This window comes from Rattus norvegicus, chromosome 7 (assembly GCF_021556685.1).
Source record: "Rattus norvegicus strain SHRSP/BbbUtx chromosome 7, alternate assembly SHRSP_T2T, whole genome shotgun sequence".
Taxonomy (NCBI): Eukaryota; Metazoa; Chordata; class Mammalia; order Rodentia; family Muridae; genus Rattus; species Rattus norvegicus.
Window position 1 is genome coordinate 71335141 of NC_141540.1, and position 21117 is coordinate 71356257.

A 21117-nucleotide genomic window follows, 5' to 3' on the forward strand; every position below is an offset into this window, starting at 1 on the left:
TGTAGGATGATGTCATTATGCAGAAGGCAGGTACAAGATAGAACGAGGCCTGTCATTGGATGAAAAGGAAGGATGGGCAGGAGAAAAGTTTTAGAGGAGGAGGAGAGGAGAGGAGCAGCTGGAAAACATGGAGGCGGATGTTAAGATTCCTCTCTGCACATTTACAGGTTACGAATGTTCTTAAGGGATGGACGGGTACAGGGCTTTGTATGTCTAGGCAGGCAATTATATCTTATCAATTGGATCAGGGATTATTGTGTTGTGTGTTCTTTCATGTGGCGATTTAATTGAGTTCAAGAGAGTATGTGATGGCTGGCCACACTGGGCTGCTACAGAACTGGGATGTGTATGTCTGGCATGGCGGCAACCTGCCTCGGGAACCAGATAGGTAAAGAGAGTAGCCATTGGCAGTGTGATATGGGTTGGAGCTAAGTGGGTGAGACACTTTGCTGAGATGAAACTATCCAACAGAAGCCATGAGGCACTATGGTGCCAGATCTAATGTGGGATAAAAGAAAGCATTGTTTTAATTTCACCACAACAGCATCTGTGTGTGTGTGTGTGTGTGTGTGTGTGTGTGTGTGTGTGTGTGTGTGGTGGTGGCGGCGGCAGTGTGTATATAGTGGTATATGTCTTTGGGTACACACGCATGTACACATACACATATGTGTGCAGTGCCTACAGAGACCAGGAGAAGGCACTAGACACCCCCCTGGAGCTGGAGGTATAGGCAGTTGTGAAGCTGTGAGCTGCTCAGCATAGGTTCTGAGGCCCAAACTCATCTTCTGATGCAATAGCAACTGTTCTACCCAGCCTGTCATTGTGTTCTTGAACTCCGTGTGGCTATAAGTTTCCTGGGTGTGCTTTAAGTTCCGGGACCCATTAGAAGCCTTAATAATCGCTTCCAAAATGTGAACATTATGCAGAATGTTATCCTGAAAAGTAATTCAAGCTTGTTAGACTTGGTTAATTTTTCTAGTATTATAATCAATGATTCTATGATATAATGATCATCATACCTATTTCTTCGTTCTGTAGTTTCAATAACCAATGGCTTTGTGTTCTTTTGTATTAGTTGGTATTAAACAATACATTGAAGTGGAAAATTCTTGTTTCTTTGGAAAGTTGATTATAACAAATGATGTTTTGCTGGGGCACACAGGTGAAAGGATGTTCTGCTGGAGCAGACACGGAAAGAAGGTTTTCCTGAGGAAGACACGCGTTAAAGGATGTTTTACTATAGTAAACACATGAAAGGGCCCATAATGAAGGAGTATAAATATGGCCCCACAGACAGTGGGGGATGAGAGCTCTGCCTTGCTGTTCTTCGCTAAAGATACGCATGTATTGGTTCACCTTACATAGCATTGTTGAACTCCATCTGTGGTAACACAACCATTGAGAGAAACTCACCCAAGAACCGTTCATGAGGTTCCTATTGCAGCTTCCAAGACCTCACTTCAGGCCAGTTGGTAAGCCTTATGAGAAGGCTGAACTGTAGCTCCCAGTTCTTATGTGGTATCTACTTGTCTAGAGGACTGGTCTACAGCTACTGAGTCCTATTTGGTGTTTGCTGCAGGACTGAACTGCTGCCCAAGAAGATCAAGCTCTCCCGCAAAGAACTATTGCTGAACAAGTCCACTTCCCCCATACCCTGGTAACTTTTCTCTTCTACTACCTCTGCCGGGTGGTGGGCTAAAAGAGAGGTTGAACCCTTATTTGTAGAGGGCCGCTTTAACATTCGCCACCACAAGATGGCGCTGGCTTCCACTGCGCCCCACGTGGAAGGCAGAGCTAGACAAGATGGCGCTGGCCTCCGCCGCGCCAGCCGACTTCCTTTCAGGAAGTTAACTGTGTGCGCATGTGCAAGAGTGCCTTCGTGCCAGGTCTTTGCCCACTCCGGGGTGTGCCTATTGAGATCATGGGTAAGCGACCAATCAGGTGTGGATGCGCCGCGCTAGGGTGTATATAAGCCGCGCCATGCGGGCACACGGGGCTTCTCCTTAAGATTTTAATATAAGTTTGGCTGTAGCAAGGATCCGTATGTCCCCGCGTGTTTTCTTGCCGGCGAGAGGTCGCGCGTGGGACACTTATTAAAGTAGATTGCAAAACATTTTTGCCTACATTGCACTGGCTAATATTTTTACTGTCTCAACAAGTCCTAGTTGATACGTAGGAAGCCACAGTGGAGATCTACAGGTCCACACTGAGGTAAGCTGCATCAAGCCCCTGCCATTAAGAGCTCACAAAGAGGTGGGGGTAGACCTGAACATTGCAAGGATTTTTGTATCAGGAAGGATAGAAGGTCACTTGGAAGTATGAAAAGAAACTATAGATTAATTGTGGGGAAAGTAAGAGAGCCAGTGGAAACTAAGGAAAATATATTCATAACAAAGAGAACCAAATGAATACATAGGTTAATAAATCCAAGCCACAGAAACAAGATAACAGAACCCATTTGTTCAGTGAGAGGAGACACAGTAGATGAGGATGTGTGAGGGACAGAGGAGCATCACACCAAGAGATGGAGCAGCAAAGGCCTAGAATTAGAAACCTGAAGGCAACTGATGCTGAAGGAGCTCTCCCTGGGTGGTGGATGCTTTACTATGTGGTTGGCAAAGTGTATGTCCACTAACTGTCTAGCCAGTTAACCCCTGTTCTCTAGGTGAGAAGACAGGCCTGGGGAAGAAAACGACACTGCCCACACTCACATTGTTAAAAGCTGCAGAGTAAAGACCCAACTCTGAACAACACGTCTACAAATTCAGAGAAGCAAACCCTTTGCATTTGACCCATACAGTTTGGACTCTTAAAAATGCAAGGATTTGAGAACAGGGAGGTGAAGGACAAGAAAAGTTATGGGGATTCATCATGTGAGATACAATGGCAGGTAGGGATGAACAAAACACTAAGAGGCAGGGTCTCAGTGATAGGGAGTATGGCTTGGACAGTAATAACTTCTCTCTCTCTCTCTCTCTCTCTCTCTCTCTCTCTCTCTCTCTCTCCTTTCTGCCAGCCATGATTTTTTTCTACCATGCTACAGCCATCATGACAATCATTTCCATAACACTGCAACCAGCACACCATCAATTGAACTTCTGAGACAGTGATCCAGTAAAGTCTTACCCCTTCGAATCATTGTCTCGGGCATTTTGTCATAGCGATAAAACACCCAGCCAGCAATGTGCGATAATTTATTTCTCTGCCAGTGAAATGAGCCAATTCAAACCAGATTAAGATTAGATTAAATTCATGTTTATTGGGAAGCGGCTCTTGGGAGGCCCCAAGGAAGAAGGGCAGGGAAGTTGCCGTGGGAAGGGAGAGAGAGGAGAAGGGGAAAAGAAAGAAGGAAAGAGTGCACATAGAGGGAGAAGATGGGAGAGAGGAGAAGCAAAATGTATAGATTATATAAGGAAGAGCCTCTCGGGGAAGGGCAGGAGAGAGAAGGAAAGGTTGCACAGAGAGAGAGAGAGAGAGAGAGAGAGAGAGAGAGAGAGAGAGAGAGAGAGAGAGACCAGGGAATGGCAGGATGCCCGGAAGGGACTGAGGGGTGCTGGAAGAACCTGGAAGCCAGGTCTGCCTTGACATGTAAAAGATGTACCTTAGTCCCTTGTCCTGGTGTCCAAACCAAACAAAATGGAGAAGACCAAGCTCGTAACCTAGAAAAGCAGAGCACTAAAGAGTGATTTCAGAAGGGCTCCAAGGTTAAGCAGTGAACAGACCAAAGCCATTGAGTTTATTGGGCACAAGCCATAAGTAAATGATTCCCATATCCAGAGCCTGTAAGAGCTGACATCATCTATCAAAGTCAGAGTCTGAATACCTTCCAAGGATTCGGAAAACAGCCTCTCACCGTTTTGTAGAGTTTTAAAGTACACAATCGTGGTTGGGTAAGTTACTTTGTTTCTGTTGAAAATGACATCATTATTTCTTAATTTATCAGTCACATGAACATTTACTGTACGCGAGACATAATCCAAAGTGAACCCTGATTTAGAGTTTTACCCAGAGTTATTTGGGAATTTTTTAACCTTCTGCAACCCGTAGCTAGTGAACGTGAAGAACCCAGTTGTGATTTAATTGTCAAAATGTGGAATAGCTTCTTACCTATTTTGAATACTGGAGTGGTGGGAGATCTTCTTGACCCCGGACGTGAACTCCACAATTAAGTAACATAAATGTAATTTTTAAACATTTTAAGATGGAACTGATGCAACAATAGAACCATAATTAAGAAGAATAAGGTAATACTTAATGCTAAAAAGGAAAACTCTTCTACATGGAAAACTCTTTATCCAATGGTAGAAACCTAAAGTGACTGCAAAACCATGGTTCCAACATAGGTTGGATATGCAGTGAGATCATTCCTGATTCAAACTCTATCTGACAAAGAGCAGATGGTGGAGTGGCCTCTGGTGAGTGTCTATCTCTGTCACTATACAGAGTTTACACAGAGAAATGATCATCTGTCCCAAGCTTAATAATGGGATGTTAGTCATAATGACCCCAATTAATTAGACCCCAATTTTATGCCAGGCATCGTATAGATGCAACAAGAGATATTCTCATTTGCCCACTGAACTGGTTCTGTGATGAAGATGCATTGCCTCCCTTTATAAGGTGAGAGCATGAGTTCAGGGAGCTGGAAGAACTGACCCAAGTCACCTGAGTCACTTGGTGTTACAGGAGTTCAAGCACCAGCTAGTTTGACCCCAAGAAGGCCGTCCCATTCTACCCTAACAAAGCTTTCAGCTGCATCTGCCTATTAGATTCACAGGGGGAGCCTTGGCAGAGTACCAGTGTGCAAGTCTTCCTAGGATTCTGCTTTGATTAGTTTGGGATTAGCCCAAGTGTGAGTATTGTTGAGAAGCTTCCTCAGGCAGGGAGCAGCATGCTGACAAGCCCACTGCCACATGATGCTACCATTCAGTGTTAGAGTGGCTGAAGACAGGAGTGCAGGTAGAGAAAGCATTTTTATGTCTGTTTGGGGATTCACCACCCAGAGTAGGGCATTTGATTGCTAGATTATAGTCCTCTAAAATGAAACAAGCAAACAAACACAAGCTATCTGGCTTAAACAAACTAGGATATCACAGAGAACATCAAAGCTAACTCTTGGCCTCAAAGAGAGGGCCAAAGTACAAGGTACGAGATGTTTATGCCACACATTGGTGACCTTTGTTCAGTATTGTTCAACACAGAACCCTAGACAGGGTTTCTTCTGAACAGGAAAAGTGTGGCACTTAAGTGACCGCATATCATTCATTTAATCTTAACCCATAAAAATGTGTCTTCATATATTTGAACCATCTCTCTGACTTACCCTACAAGATACTTAAAAGGAGCTTCAGGGATGCCTCGGCTGTTAGGATCACCAGCTGCTCTTCAAGCAGATCCAGCTCAGTTTCCAGCATCTCCAAGGCCACTCATGCTGTCTTTATCTGGTTTTGTGGGATCCGATGCCCTTTTCTGACCTCTGTAGGCACCAAACCTACACACATTCACACACATTCAGGCAAAACAGCCATACATATAAATGTAAATTAAAAGAAAGAATGTGCGAAAAACAAAGAGTACAAGACAGCAACTAAGAACAGTATAATCGGAACAGTTGCAAGGGACATGCGGGAAGTCTTGAACCCTAGACTCCAGGAAGATGCACCTACTCTTGCTGCCATTGTCTGATGAACGTTTCTCATGTCCCAGAGGAAAAGTCTATTGCAAAAACCTGAGTGTTGGTATACTTTGAGCATATTGAATCAGAAAGATCAAAACCACTTTGAATCCCAATATGATACCACAAATGTCCATGCGCCTTCGATAGATGGGGCGGAACATTCCCTATGCTGGAAACCGGTGGGTGGCTGGGCATATAAGACGTGTACACAATATAAATTAATTTTGTGTTTAGACTGGAGTCCCTTCCCTAAGATAACTCACTATGTACACATGAGCATTTTAAAATGTGAGAAATTTCAATTCTGAAACTATTCTGCTCCCGGGCACTTCAATTAAGGGGAGCTGGCCTGTATTGACCTTGCACGTTCACTCTTTCTCCGAGTTGTAGACATCCACTGCTTTAGTTGTTTCCCGTGTATTCAGTAGACTGCCTGTCACCGGGGAAGGGTTTGAGAGAGCTTGCTCTCTTTGTGGAAGATGTACTTTGTGGGTGATTGCAGGAGTGTTATCACATGTAGCTCTAAGTAGGTGACTACAGGGCTGGAGTGATGACTCAGCACTTCAGAATAGGCGTCCCTTCTGTTGAGGACACAAGTTCAATTCCCAGCACCGATGTCAGGTGGCTCAAACAACCTATAATTCCATTTTAGGGGATCCTGAATCCTCTCCTGACCTCCATTGGTACCCCATAATTAAAAATAAAATCTTTAAATATATGAATGTAAAAGGAGCATATATGTATATATATATATATATATATATATATATATACACACACATATATATATATATATATTCCTCACATTGAAATTGAAATGTTCTTCAAACTTTTTCCATTGTTTCCTTACTCAGACCTAAATCATAAATATACCCAGTGCAGACCCGTACGTTTCAAAGCACAAAGCACACCAAAGCAGAGGAGATGCTGAGAGATAGAGCTATGGAGGGATCACTCCATGCTGCCCTCTGGTCCTGCTTCTTTACCCCATGCAGGTGCCTCCCTGTCTATCAGGTGTTACAGGGGGCAAAGTGCTGGCCTCCTTTCCAGCATTTGAACCATCAGGCCAGAAGGGGGGGGGGGGGAGAGAGAGAGAGAGAGAGAGAGAGAGAGAGAGAGAGAGTGAGTTATGCCTCAGACTCCCACCACTGCAGGTTTATCTAACAACAGACACAGCCCGAATCCTGGTATTATCCCAACCCTGTGCCTCACTTGCACCCATACATCTTCACCACGTGAGTAGTTCTTGATGGGAATATAGGTCAGAGATTAAAAGCGTGGAGTTTGGATGCAGAATTGAACCCATGCTTTCCGGTTGACTGGCTATATGGCCCTGAGAAATTGATGTAGCTTCTCAACAGTTCATTTCCTTATCTGGGAAGCAGAGTCGAGAAGGTAGCATGCCTCTGCAGGTTGTTATAATGATTCCAAAGACGTAAGCCTACAAAATCCTCCGCATATTCCCTGTCCGTTCCCGTGACACCTGTTCCCTGAGCACTGAGCTGAGCCGGGGTGATCATACGTGCTTCCGCCCTTACAGCCATTATAGTCTGGTAAAGGGAGATGGGAGGGAACAAAGCAAACATCAAATGTACTGAGTGCTGAGCAGAGAGAAATGCATTGCCCATCTGACCTGTAGAAACCTCTGAAGGAGCGTCAATGCTTAAAAAACACGACGTCTACTGACTCAGGGTGTAGATATAACTGCTAAGTAAAAAGATCAAGATTCCCCCCTCCTAATTTCATATATCATAGAAGTTGAGAAACAGACATATAAATCTGAACTTTTAAATAACTGAGTGGGGCTGGAGAGATGGCTCAGTGGTTAAGAGCACTGACTGCTCTTCCAGAGGTCCTGGGTTCAATTCCCAGCAACCACCTGGTGGCTCACGGCCATCTGTAATGAGATCTATGCCCTCTTCTGGCCCATAGGCATTACATGCAGATAGGGCAGTCATATACCTAAAAATACTTAAATCTTTAAGAAAAAGAGAAATAATTGAGCAAAATGTGAAAGCTTCAACTCTTTAATTGACATAAAAGAAACTACAGGTACAGTCACCTGCAAGCTTCCCCCAACACTTGTATAACTCTGAAGACACTTACTCTGAGGTGTGTCTATTAGGAACCTTTCCTTGGAGTCAAGTAATGCTGTCTCAATCCTGAATATATAGAGAGATAAAAGGAGCAACACATATATGTATACATATCCTCACATCGAAACTGAAACATTCTTCAAACTTTTTCTTTTGTTTCCTTTCTCAGACCCAAACCATAAATACACCCAGTTCAAACCTGTATGTTTCAAAGCTACAGACAGATGTGAACAGTTAATATCAAGTGCACTGTGCTAAATGGAGTTTCTGCTCACTCTTACAGAGAACACACACACACACACACACACACACACACACACACACACACACACACACACGTGGAAGGCTATTAAAACTTTATTTCATCAGTGAATATTACTGGCCTGTCTCTGTCACCTCAAGAAATGGATGAAGTTTGCACCAAAACTGCTCTTCATCTTTTACATGGCTTGGAAAATTCATCTTTTTATAAGCTAATAATAGACAATATATTTTGCACACACACCCAAAAAAAATGCCAAATGTCAGTTTCCATTTAAGCATAGCTATGCAGTGGATTCCCTGCAGAACCAGAGCAATGTTTATGAAACAACCCCCAAAAGCATGGTTCAAGACGTTACGGAGACATAAGCCAGTCACATACAAATAAGCTGAGAAGTTTTCAAAAAAGCTCAACAGGAAATACTAAATGTACTGCAGCATTTCAGCAGCACCACCTGACTGGCTATGGCACGCACAGCCCTGCTGCTGCTGGCACCGGCTCTTGCTTTCTGGCTGGTCCCCGAGGAGGATGTTAGCAGCCAAACAGGTTTGAGCTGTGAAACTGTGAGTTCGTGCTGTACACAGCATTTACACGAAATGAGGCGAACAGCAGTAAATGGAGGGAATTTACCACTTTGAGGGAAGGAATGCATGTCTTAGCAGTATTCCCTCGGTACCAGCTCCCTTCACGTTTGAGCATTTTCCATGTACCTTACACAAACGCAGGCTCCTGTGCCCTGACAGCCACTATCTCAGCTCAACTCTTTATTCCGTCCCTTGTTGAGTAGACAATATCTCTGATTTTTTTTTGGGGGGGGTGGGGGCTGCTTTTTTTTTTTCATTACAACTAATTAAATCTGGGAGGAACGGCATAACAGAGCGATTTAAAAAGTGCAGTTAGAGTCCAATGACGCTCATTGCTTACTAGCTGTGAGGCTTTGGATAAATGCTCTAATAGCTTTAAATGCTTTAAATCTCAATTTCAGCATATGTAAGCTGGAGGTGTTGGTATTTGTTACGTCATGGCACTACTGATGGAATTATGAGATAATGAATGGAGCATCTAGCAGACATCTGACACAGAGATTTGAAGGGAGCTTGTGTTCTTTACGCAGTACTCAATGGATGGGTGATTTTAGAGGGATCATTCTGTGTGGTTTGAACTATATGAATAAATTTGGATAAAGAAGCATGGGTGTGTTTGCGTGTGCATGTCTATGTGTTAAGTTGAAAGTTTGTAATATCCTTGTGTTTGTCACACATTGGTTCTGAATGTCTACCCATCTCTGGGATTATAAAACCTTAGTGTGGGTATGGATAAGTATAGGTTTACCTAACACACAGAGAATATAGGGATATTCCGCAGAGCAGTCCAGACTTCCCCTGCCTGGAGTCTCTTGGAATTTTTCACCCAACATCATTGCATAGAAGTCCAAGTTAGGAATTCTATGTCTGTGCTGTGGATCCCACAGTGATCTCCTCCTTCACTTCCCTTGTTGATTTTTCAGTAACAAGCCTGTCCTTGTGCCCAGCCAGCTATTCTGTAATGTGTATCATGCCTCAAGTGACAGCTGGCTTTCCAAAGAGGAGTAGGAATCACCTCTGAATCAATGAAACACTGACCTTGCATATTTCAGAGCGTTTACAAAGTGATCAATCAGTTATCAGGACCCTCCGAATCCCTTGAAACCAACGCCTTGAACCCAGAGCTACCTATCTTTATCCTGGGTTGGTAGTTGAACAATTAAATGTATTTAAAAAAATCTCTCTGCTTCATCATAACACGTACCTTGTGGAAACACGATGAAATGTTCCACCAGGGAACGTGATAGCTAGAAGGCAGATCATTGCTCTACATCTGTATGAGCAAGAACATACATTAGTTTTAGTGAAAGAAAACCAATCCAAACTAGTTGGAGGGGTATTTTTTATTGGATTATAAAACTTAAAAGTATAGCAATATATTGCCTTCAGATATGGCCAACTTTAGGTGTCAGAGCAACAGTTCCAAAGGCAGTTATTATTCTAAATAGAAAAATACTTCTTCCTTTTTATGATTTTTTATTTTTATTTTATTCACACTGGTGTTCTGCCTACTTGCATCCTGCATGTGAGGACATCACAGCCCCTAGAACTGGAGTCATAGACAATTGTGATCTGTCGTGTAGTGCTGGGAATTGAACCTGGGTCCTTTGGGAAGATCAGTCAGTGCCCTTAACCACTGAGCCATCTCTCTAGCCCCCTAAAGGCAATTCTTCACTTACCCTACCTTTCTTCTGTATCCTTCCCATGCCCAACCCCCAGGGCAACATTTCCACTTGCTTTGTGTTGGATTTAGTGTCAGACAGCTTTTCCATCTGGTAAGAAAGATGGCCCCCCATAGTTTTACACCTTCAGAGTTATTTCAGCTTATAGATTGTGGGGATGAAAAACAAGCTCATTTCCTCCAGCTCCATATAGTTTATGGTTGTAGCTCTGAGGAATTGCTAGGCAGGCTTGGAGATGTGGGAAAATTCTGGAAGTCCCTGAGTTAGTACTGGTAGCCTTATGTCCAACAACCCTTCTGTAGTAGGGAGCCAGGCAACTCCCCAAAGTCAAAGAGCTCAGAGAGCAGACTGACTTGCTAACTGTTCATTTGTTTCGAGATAAGAATGCTGAACTAAGGCTTAGGAAGAACAGATAACTCACCCCAAGGCAAGAGCAGCTGACAATCTAGGAAACAATTTGTGCTTTATGACTTCTTTTTACGGCACTAAAGCCCTTCCTAAGAATCAGGAGGTGAGAACAGTAACAGCACAGGGAGGGTGGAGAGGGAGAGGGTGACACACAGAAAAGCCAGATGTCCTGGTTTAATCTGATGGTCACACAATGCCAGGTCTGTCCTTGGAAAGATCTCAGCCCTCCTGTGCCTCACTTTCTCCTCAGGTCAAGGATGCACAACAGTGTTTGCCTAATGAATTACATTGTTGCAATGAAGAAAGACAATGTTACACGTAAAGTACGAGTTTTTGTAATTTATTATAACTAAATGGTTAGTAGTAAGTGCTTTCATTTTAAATGTTTAATAGTAAGTTCTTTCATGACAAACTCTATTACTAAAAGCAGTTTGCACATGTAGTACACTATGTCATCTTCATAATAACTTAATGAGGTAGACAAGGTCATCCTGGGTTTCGACGACGGGGAAAAGCCAGGTGATTGAGAAACTCAACAACCCACAGAAAATAAGCTCTGAGTCAGGGTTGGAACGTCCATCTGTCGGGCATCAGACCCAAGCTTTAACAGCAAACTGAGATTCAAAGAAAGCTATGTGTAAGTATGAACTAGATGGTGATCACCCCCTTCTGAGGAGCTAAAGAAAGAAGCCACTGGCCTAGCTCCCGGTAGATTCTATTTGGATCATTCCTTTCAGCAAATATTTACTTGGTACCCATCCCACTGAAACACACAGGGACCAAAACCTATAAAGCTTGTTAACCTCAAATTTGAATTGTAAAAGAGTAATTGGGCAATTTAGGCAAAGAGCTCCAAATGGCAAGATAAGAACAAAAGAACAGGGTGTGGTGTGTGGAGAAATATAGGCTGTGGTCATAGTGTGCCTCGCCGGATGTTACACGTGAAAGTGAAATCCGGGAGCCATTGGGAGTACAGTAAGCAAGGGTAGGTATATTGTACATGGAATATTGAAAAGTGCCACCAGCCCCATAGAAAGTGACAGACACCAGAAGGAGAGATGAGGGGAAAGGGGAGATGGTTTTGACAGTGCATACACATCCATTCTAGCAGTCTCCTGTGTCCTGGAACTGGGATAGCATTGATTGATCAGCATATCAAATGACATCATTTATGGAAAGGAACACATTCAGTTGTGCTAACTGTTGTGTTCCAAGAGATTTCACTTGCAAACCACCACACACACACACAGAGTGTTTTTCACCCTGATGATTTGGCAATACTAATCTCAAGAATACCTCTCACTGGATAACACCACAATACCTACTTCTGTCCTTGTTGCTGCCACTGAAAACAAGCAATGAGTAAAGCTTGAAGTGGTAATATTTTATAATATTCTTACAGATCAACGACAGCCCGAATTCTGGGCTGGTGGAGACGGCTCAGGGGTTAAAAGGCCTGCTTTTTTCCCCTGAGTAACAGAATTTGATTCCCAGCACCCACAATGGCGTGGCTCACGACCAAACAACCTTTAACTCCCACCACAAGCAATGGGACACTGTCTGCCGGCCTCCATGACCATCTGCACTCAAATTACATTCCTCCATACAGACATAGACATATGAACATAAATAAAAATTTAACAACGACAACAACAATAATTACCAGTTCTTCTGGCTGAGAAAGAAGCCTGAGTGGATTTGCCAAAGTTCCCCACTAAAGTAGTAGGACGAGCAAATGATAGTTTGGGGTTAAAATATATTTCTTCATCCATTGGTTAAATCCAGGAATACTTTGATACGCACGTAAGATAGCTTATAGAAACTTAGATTTTCTATAATCTTTTCTAGCAACTTAGATTTTAAGATGAACACGCTTGTATCCATCTCCTCCCTTAGTAGTCAGTGTTAAGGTGCTATCAATGAGGATCTAGATCTGAGTGTGTGATACTGTCATGAGCTCACTTTCTTCCAGATGCTGGGTTCCATGAAATATTTCAGCATGGATAATTTCAGCTCATTTTGTATCGGAGAAAACTCTGATTTGCTTCAGGACACATACACAGTCTAAACCAAGACTGGAGTTCTTTCACCCGACTCTAGTTCTATCAGAAAACATTCATTTGCCACATTAATTATTCTGTTCCCATTGATGTAACTTTACTGGGAAGTCTAAAGGAGCTAACTCGCTGCCACTCAGAGCAGCCCCACCCCCTCACTGACTGGTTTGTTACCTAGCACTTCAGGAAACAATCAAGAACATCCTGGTACATAAAAGCAGTGGACACACTAACAGTGTTTAGCAACCTTGTTGATCGGTATCCTGGCCCCAACTCCTTCCCTCATCCTGAGCCGATCGCAAACAGTTCTATGACCTGAACCTGGGGGACCCTGATCTAAACTATTGTAGGGATGACCTAGAAATCAATCATTTGCAGTAACTAGGTTACGAAGAGAAAAAACTATTGAAATAGTCACTATAAATGATAATTCCAGAAGGGCACGGTATGGATTGGCACTTTCCCAATCAATGAAGTTACGGCTTTTCTTATGAGCTGAGGATACACCCATGTTCTGGGAATGAGGTCTTGGCTCCCTCCACCTGGCACCTGGTTTCTCTCGACTCCACACCTACCAGCCACTCCTGCTGCCCTGCCCTACCCTACGCTTTTCACAACTGCCTTTCCAGGCCAAAAGCGGGACTCAAGAGCAAGAGAACCATCACACCCATTCCAAATGTTACCTGTGATTTCCAGGTTGATTTCAAAATGGAAAGGCAAGGGTTGGTCCTGAATGAATCGTTCAGAGAGACTTTATCATCTCCATTTGCTGAACAATAAATGCAGAAGTTCGAGGTCATTCACCGCTGTAAACCACTCTTGAGCAGAATCGGCAAGCTGTAGGGACAAAAGGAATAGACGTGGCTGGAATAGTTAGGGATGATCCCCAACAGGAGTTGTCCACTCTGTTGTTTTCTAATGACAGAATATGTTACCAATTCAGCCTAAACACCATTTACGGTCTCCCTTGGAAGGACCCAATAGAAACAGCCTCAAGGATATTCCTAATTCCTGAGTGTCCAGCTGGAAAATCTGCCGGAATGCTATGGTAACCTCGTTAGGTCCCTTTCCACTGGGACGCATTTTCCAGAGACCGCTCCAGGAAATCCTAGGGAAGGAATGAATGCTGATAAAATGACAGATCAAGGAAGTCTTGTCCTGGATGGTCGGACACTTTGCCTTTCTCCTTGTTACCAAGATGATGTCCTGAAGGCTCAGTTTTACAGCGTTTGGAACATGTGCTTTTTCAAGGGAGTAGAAATGGGTCCTGAAATGTTAGGTGTCACAGTCACAGCTGAAAGGAGAGCCCAAAGGAGGGGGGATGGGATCCACCTCTGCTTGAGGTACTAACCATAGACCCTGGAGTCTGAGAGCCTGTGAAGTTGCTAATCCACCAGCCACCAAGGATGACGTCTACACAGAAAATCAGCTGCCATGATTATTTGTTTTATACATCTGTTTATTTAAAATTATGAACGAGTAAGACTTCTGAGATTTTTCAATCACACTTCTGAATTTCATTCATACGTCTAATAGGCTTCCCTTCTCGTTGCTCTATTTGTAATATTTTGACACCAAGAATAAAGATTTAGTCCAAGTAACAAAACTGTATTCATTTTATTGACAGTTCATATTTTAAGATTGATGTGGCAGGACTGGAGAGGCTCAGTGGTTAAGAGCATTGGCTACTTCTCCAGAAGTCATAGGTTCAATTCCCAGGAACCACATGGTGGCTCACAACTACCTATAATTGTAGCCAGTGGGATCTTACGCTCTCTTTCAGTAGCAGATGTACAAAACCCCAGATATATGAGATAGATAAATAGATGACAGATAAAAAGGTACATAGATAAATAATCTTTGAAAAAGATTGATGTGGTGGTGGTTGTTTTCTGATTTTTTTTTATACAGCTTTGTTATAATGCAGTATGTAAGTGTAAAGATGTTCATATTTGAATTACTCTGTTAATGAAATTGAATTAGATATGCATTAATAAAATTCATGTTTTCTCAGCAATATGGAGTCATATTTTTTAAAACAAATATATTTGCTTTAATAACACTTTCTAATGAATATAAATTGTATTCGGATGTAGTGGGTTTTGAAATATGAAGTCTTTATTTACTGAAACATATAAATTGGATGTGGACAGGATAGCTCAGCCGATCAAATCACCTGCCCCTCACGTCTGACAACCTGAGCTTTATCTCTGGACTCCAACAGTGGAAGGAGAGAACCAACCCCTGCAGGTTGATCTCTGACCTCTATGTGCACGCACATGTATGCCAATGAACAAAGGTAGCATGTGACTTTAAATCACCTTTAATGATAATGTTCATGTCGAGGATATTTACTTCATTCTTGCATTGTATTTAGCCCTCACTCTGAAGGCAAACTGAATATAGAAAGTAGCACCCAAACTGCCCCTTCCCCATCAGCAGAAGCCTTTTAGACACACCGCCTGAGAATCTCAGAAATCACCCACTTTACAACATTCCAGCTAAATCCAAACCTGTTTCCCTAAGCATCCTCATTAAACTGCAAAAGAGCAAGGAGAGAAACTCAAAAACCTCATTCCAGAAAACAAAGCCCATGGAGAATGTAATTATTTAGTTCTTTCTTTAAATCTCCCTGCCAAGAATCTGAACTGGATTAAGTATTCCGCACCTTGAGACTAAAACCGTGTGTCCCCGCAGCTGCCACTACACACATCTCACCTAATCATGGGGATTATCTTCCTGAGGAAGCAGATAAAAGCTTTATTTCCTTGTGGGTATCTGATACTAAAAGTCAAAGCTAAATCAAATTCTCATCTTTTGCACCTATCCTTAAGCCTCTGGTTCAAGAACGACCAGAGTATGTAAGAGATAAGGTCAGCAAGAAGACAGGGCAAAAATGGAAAGCACAAGTTCTATTTCCCTCTCAATTGCTAAAAACTGACAGGTGACTAAAGCGAAAACATCCGGGACGTCACCTGACACTGTTCAGAATATAATCATATTTAAATGAGTTTGGTAAATCGTGAGTGAGCATTAAATGACATCGAAATATGTGCTTATATAAACTATAGTTAGATCAGCTATTGCTTTTCAATTCCCCATAAATTACGACGAAGCTTTGGAATCCCCACTGATAACTTTGCAGAGAGTTCAGTGTAAGGTAGATAATACAATGTTTTTGCATTGCAGCCAGAACTAGGAAAATGACCTTCCGAACTGAAGAGCTTGGATTTCTATCAATTATAAACTGGTTCTTTATTGTAACTATTAGGGGGAAAAATGCTCAGGTCTTAAGAAAAACAGAAAAACAAACAAAAAAACATGTAACCCAGGTGTGGAGTGGAAGTTTACTTGCATCTGTATTTGCATCTGCATTTGTGCTCTGGATGCTATTTCTTCCTGGTGCTTGGGACCGATGCCCTGAGAATCGCAAGGAGCAAGGGTCTGCCTTTTGCTAAGAACCAAGGACAATAGTCAAATCAGAACCACTAAGCCACATTTGATGAATTAGCCTTCTGTTACACATTAAGGGATGACATATTTTTGAATTGTTTCGATTTCCATCCTTGAAATTCCTCTATCAGAAGCATTTACAAGCAAAGACAAAAGCTTACCGATATTGACAAGAGATGTATTCCAGGAAGAAACTTCTGGAAACAGAGTTGTTTCCTCTGGGTGTGTTTGAAGGCATCAGGTCTTGAGAAGATTTATCTCTGCATACATGAAACAGCTTGAGGTTTTAAAACAGATTCCTCTTAAAGCTCAGAGACCTGAGAGCCAATATTTATGAAATTACAAGAGCTCATGAGAAAACAGAAGTTCCTCCAAAGTCTGCTGATCCCTTAATCTGAATTTAATCAAGATATGGTTAAAAAAAAAAACCTTTCAGTGTAAGATCATTGTGCATGAAAAAGAATATCTTGTAGAAATATTACAGTTTTCCTTGACAAGGGTGCGGTTATGGTTCTTAATAACACTGGAATAGTTAGGAAACTTTCTCGCACAGATATATCTTCTCTGCGGTGCAGTTGTACAGTGCACACATGTTTTATATGTGCAAGGCCTAAGGTGAGGGTTTATATGTCTACCATACTAATCAGCATGTTATTGAAGCAATCTAAGTACATATCAAATTAATATTATAGCACATTGTTGTGTTTCTTTTCTTAAACGTATACTAAGTATTTCATGTGAATGAGGAACACACACAAATTATTTCCTTCATCAACTTTCTAAGAGGAAAAGAGTAATTATTGATCTCAAAACAAATCTACAACTTCCCACTGAGAACAATGGAAAGAAAATGTAATTAATTTGTGGCTCTAGTGACACTACTGAACTCTTGCAACACATACATGAATACACACAGTTATACACACACTCACATACATACATACATACATACATACATACATACATATAAACACAAACACACATGCACATACATGCATATTTACATATACACACACAAACATATTCACACACATATATACAACACATGCACATACACACATATACACATACACACATACATACACACAACACACAAACATATGCCCACATAAACATATATACACACAAATAGACACAAACACAACCAATTGTAGATCATGATTTCTTGAATTTCAACCCGGGGATGAATGGAGGGAGGGAACTGGGTGAGAAAGGGTGTCAGGAGAGGAACAGGAAAAATCAATCAAATGTGAGGAGGACTGAGGGAAAGAGAACTGGGATTGGAAGGATAGGAACATTTGGTCAATGAACTAGAAATCAGGGACAAGGAAAAATTCCAGGATGGTGGATATGGAGCCTGAAGTGGTCATCTTCTGTAAGCAGGCAAGACTACCAATGGAGGGACTGGGATACCAACCCACTGACAAAACCTTCAAGGCACAATTGTCCTGCCTACTTGTCGTCTGAGAAGATTCACCCAGCAGCTGAGTGAAACAGATGCCCAGACCCACAGTCAAACATTAGGCAGAGCTTGGGGAATCTAGCAGAAGAAGGGAAAGAAAGATTGAGAGAGGAGACACCATGAGAAAACCTACAGAATCAATAAATCCAGGCTTATAGGGGCTCATGGAGACTGAACTGCCAACCACAGAGCATGCAGGGGATGGATCTAGGCCCCCAACACATATATAACAGATGTATGGTTTGGTCTTCATATGGGACCCCTAACAACTAGAGCAGGGGCTGTTGTCTCTAACTCTGTTGCCTGCCTTTGGATTCCTGTCCCCTAACTGGGCTGTCTTGTCTAAGCTCAGTAGGAGAAGATGCGCCTAGTCCTTCTGTAACTTCAGATGCCAAGGTGGGTTGATATCCAGGAGAGGCCTCCCCTTCTCTGAGGACAAAGGGAGAGGGGGCGGGGGGAGTAGGAAGGTAGAAGAGAAAGGGAAGATGTAGTCAGGATGTAAAGTAAATTAATTAATACAAAAGAAAATAAAATATGATTTGAGAAAAACACAATACCAACCATCAATACTCCACCATACTTTCATATGCAATCCATACTGTCTGAGGCCATGACCAGAACTGGCTTCAGGGCTGCAACTCTTTTTCATAGAAGCTAAGCCTATGATCAAGCTAATGTCTGGGACAGTTAGTCATTCTATTTTTCAGAGCACAGAAATGAGAGGAAGTGTCTGACACTATCTAGGATTTGGTCCATATTTTATTTCTCTGCTTGCAGGCCCATGAGTGTTAACTTAGTAGAAAATAGGCCTGGGAAAAGATAGGCAATTGCTGTTCCGGTCTGGGATGGCAAATGTAATTCATGCTAGAATTCATCACTTCCGGTGTAACAAAGCCATAACAATGAAGGATCCAGGCATCAGATCAGGTGGAAGTCAGATTTCACATCAAATCCTCCTGGCAGCACCAGGGGTGTAGACACTGACTGGTGGCTCCCTCTTTCTGAGTATTTGCATGGTCCTAGGCATGGAGACTTCTCTCTCCATTCATCCATTTTATAGCTCAACGAGGCTACAGTGAAAAGTGTATAATCTCTTTGCAGTTGAGTGTGGAAAGACTTTTGCGATGTTCTCCAAATTTTACCTGTGGCAATCAGAAGCAATCACTGACTTCTGGGTTTACACTCTTACCGCTGAGCTATATTCTCTCTGAAAGTAGCCATACAGCTTCCTGCACGTACATGGGAGACAAAACAAGATTCGATGTAGATTTGATCTTGAGCATCTGCTCTAATCATTTCTTTCTAGAATTAAAAGCATCATGCACATCTACACATGCTCAGTTTTTCTGTCTTTACATGTTTGAGTATTCTTCCAGGCATGGTTAGGGTACGTCTTTGCAGAACCATGCTATAATTCGGTGCAGTGCATTTTTTTTTAATTATTTGCGGCACTTACAAAGAAAGGACTTCCAAGTCACTCTCCACATGGCCTTCTCCTATTTTCCAAATCAGCTCACCTTTGGGTACACTCTCATAACTCTGTCATTAGCAGTAACTGTGATTGATCTCTCCTTCTCTCGGCCTGTGGCCATCCGTGCAAGCAAAACTTTCAGCCCAGACATTTTAAACATTAAACCTATACTGGAACTCTGTTCAATAGATCTTTCACAAATCCCCAGCCCCCAAACCCCAGAGAGTAAGAAAAGTCAGGTCATGAGCAGGAAGTAACGGAGACAAGGCCAAGGCAGTTTCTGGGCTGAGAGTGCCTTGGTTTATTGTTGTCATGACTACAAGTTCCACATGCCTAAAGTCACTGCTTTCTGAGAAGAATGATGCAGTGTCTAGCCTTACAGCTGGACATATAAACCAAATTAGTCTGCCATGCCTCTACCTGCTTTGTGGTTATTAGTGAAAAGAGCAGTATATCATACAATCGTTCATGCAGCCGCTAAACCGTGCACACATGGCTCTCTTGTTGTAACTCATTTTTTTCCCCTAGCTCCCAAGAATAATAGGTTGAAATCTCTCTCAAAGACGGGGTTGGTTCAAAGTAATTTTGACAGAGACTTCAAATTCTTGAATTAAAGATAAACCAGAAAGCAATCTGTGGTAGTTCTGTGTAGTTATGCTATCTGTTTTTTAAGTCACACAGAAGAAAAAGGATTTTGCAGATTCTGTACAGAACAGTTCAAAACTTCATTTATGTGTGAAAGAGATGATTTTTTTTAAATTAAACAAAGAACGTGTTCCAGAGAGTAGGAGCCTGGCTTGCCTGCTCCAGATGTGAAATGAGGGTCCTCAGAAGGACTCTGGTCCTTGCTCTCCAAATGATTAATTGAATGACCTAGGGGAAGTAATTTAACCCAGCCATGTAAAAAGAAAATACTCATTTACCCACCAGAACAGAGCAGCTAAGTCAAACCCACACCTGCAGCAATGACCTCACTGTCTCCCCACAAGTGTTGCTCTGACCCAGACCTCCCTGCCTCCGGCTCCCTCTGTCTCTTCTCACCCCTACCTCCCGCTTTAAACTCTCATCAAACTCACAAAGATTTCAGATCTCTCGTTTTCTTTCCCCATGCCGTTCTTCTTCTGTCTTTGCAGCATGTACTGAAAAAGTTCAAAACGGTGACATCATTCGCTCTGCCTTCCAAAGCTCATCACTGTAATCTATTGTTGCTCCCTTTTGGGATGCTCAGTATTTTCATGATGTCCACATAACTGGCCAGAGCCTGCTTCTCTGGTGCCTGACTTGGTCCTGTCCTCACTAGCAGGCATCTGTCACCTTAAAAGGCCATACGTATGCTTTCTTTGCCAATAATCAGTTTTAATCGCATCTGTTCACTGAACAAGCTTATGTAGCTAGCCTATACAAGAAGGAATAAATATGGGGTGTACCCCATCCCTTTGTTTACACATTACTTCCCGTCTTCTTAGATGGTGGCCCTTCAGTGAGTGATTAGACAGAGGCAAGTCCTTTTTAAGCAGGGTTGCATGAAAGTGGGGAGGTGGGGAAGAGCTGCGTCATTCCATGTTGATAATAGAAGTTTCATGTTCACTTCTTACCCATTCAGAAAATGTGTATATTGTTAGGGAAACCTTCAGCTTGTTCTACAGGAGTGAACTTGGGGACACTGTGTTGATGGTAGTCAGTAACAAGGTTACTCTGAACCTCTGGAGTTGACTTTTGAGAAACTGGATTTGGTCAAATACAGGAGTATCTGACTATCTCTCATGATTCACACTGTAAAGTCTCCAATATATTAGATTCCTTGGCCAATGGGCATAGAAACACCAGACTCTGAAAATCTCTGTATGTTGAACATGTCGTGCATAAGAATATTTTGCTAGATTTGTTTTCATATTTAAAACTTCTTAATAAAACACATGGAATGACCCATCTGATTTAGAGGTATGTTTTCTTCCCCCTCAAGCA

At 42.3% G+C, this 21117-nt stretch overlaps 1 long non-coding RNA gene across 2 annotated transcripts in view; it reads right to left on the bottom strand.

Moving 5' to 3' along the window:
• The window catches only part of LOC148004726 (uncharacterized), a 33108-nt gene extending 12815 nt beyond the window's left edge, over window positions 1-20293 (bottom strand). The window contains exons 1-3 of one of the 2 annotated variants that reach the window (XR_015624746.1): window positions 20229-20293; window positions 16381-16536; window positions 13450-13603 (exon numbers count right to left, since the gene is read on the bottom strand). This is a non-coding gene — a long non-coding RNA (uncharacterized LOC148004726). The remainder of the gene's footprint in view (window positions 1-13449; window positions 13604-16380; window positions 16537-20228) is intronic. The other variant, XR_015624745.1, reaches the window with a different exon arrangement.
• Window positions 20294-21117: the final 824 nt, after the last annotated feature.